Source organism: Callorhinus ursinus, unplaced genomic scaffold (genome assembly GCF_003265705.2).
Source record: "Callorhinus ursinus isolate GAN/ISIS: 27379988/994484 unplaced genomic scaffold, GSC_fseal_2.0 scaffold14, whole genome shotgun sequence".
In the NCBI taxonomy this organism is placed as follows: domain Eukaryota; kingdom Metazoa; phylum Chordata; class Mammalia; order Carnivora; family Otariidae; genus Callorhinus; species Callorhinus ursinus.
This window is the reverse complement of record NW_027397076.1, coordinates 31,660,257-31,661,864: the sequence shown is the minus strand read 5'-3', so window position 1 is coordinate 31,661,864 and position 1,608 is coordinate 31,660,257.

Below are 1,608 nucleotides of genomic sequence, written 5' to 3'. Positions count from 1 at the left end.
CACCAAAACTTCTCTCACTTTCTGACTAAACACCCTAAACAGTTGACAACATTTCCCCTTTATGAGATCTCCTATTTTTTTTTTCAGTTTAACTCTAACGTTGCTTGGTTTTTACCTTTTCTTCCTTCAAATTAAACAGTTTTTAAAGGAGTTTGCACCCAATGGAGAATGTCAGATTCACTTGATTGTCAAAGAAAATGTTAAAACTTACATTAATATTTGTTAAAATTTACAAAACAAAACATTAATATTTTATAAATGGATTGGACCCAACATCTGCACTTTGCATTATGATACTGGGGTTTACTTCAGTTGGTTTCCTTTTCTAAAGGTTAACAATCTTGTGCAACCTGTTACCCAATGTAGGAAAATAATTATTTCCTATTTTTCTTTCTACATTTCTACATATTTGCGCAGGAGTGTAATTCCTTTTTTTTTATATGGATAAATTTAATTTCCTCATGATTTATTAATTCATGGCTGAGGAGCTGACCTCTGAACCTTTTCTATTTTAACTACATAATCAAAAATATTATAATAAATTTTAATTAATTATTTTTAAAAAGTGGGTAAAGACTTGAATTTTTCTAAAGAAGATAGTTAAATGGCCCATAGGTATATGAAAAGGTGCTCTGTTAGAATTTCTATTTTCAAGAAGATAAAACAGGGACGCCTGTGTGGTGCAGTCAGTTAAATGACTGACTCTTGGTATCAGTTCAGGTTGTTATATCAGGGTCTTAGACTGAGCCTGTCGGGCTTCATGCTAAGTGTGGAGTCTACATGAGATTCTCTCTTTCCCTCTACTCCTCCTGCTTGCTTGCGTGTGCTCTCTCTCAAATAAATAAATAAATCTTTAAAAAAAGAACATAAAACAAATGCTGGGGAGGATGATGAAAAGAAATCCCTTGCACATTGTTGCTGGGAATGTAAACTGGTATAGCCACAATGGAAAACAATATGGAGTTTTCTCAAGAAATTAAAAATAGAACTTCCATAGGATCTCAAAGAGAAGTTTGTTCTCTTGTGTTTATTGTAGCACTATTCATAATAATCAAGGTATAGAAACAACCTATGTATCTATAAAGGAAAAGTAGATAAAGAAAATGTGATATATGTATTTAAATATATATATGTATATATATTTATATATATATATTCCTATTTACTCCTTATATGTATATACATAATGGAATACTAGTCTACCTTAAAAAGGAAGGAAATCCTGTCATTTATGACACCATGGGTGAAACTGGGGGGCATTGGCTAAATGAAATAATCCAAACAAAGACAAATACTGCATGGTGTTACTTACAGGTGAAAACTAAAAAAAAATTTGAACTCATAGAAATGTAGAATAGAAAAGTGGTTGTCAGGGAATGAAGAATGGGGGAAATAGGAGTTTGGTAATAGAGTACAGACTTTCAGTTATAAGATGATAATGAATACTGAGGATAATGCATAACATGGTAAGTATAGTTAATAACACTATATTGTATAACTAAAATTTGATAAGAAAGTAGAACTTAAATATTCTCACAAAAAAATAAAATAAAATAAAAGGAAAATATATGAGGTGATGAATGTGTTAATTCTTCAATGGGAGGAATA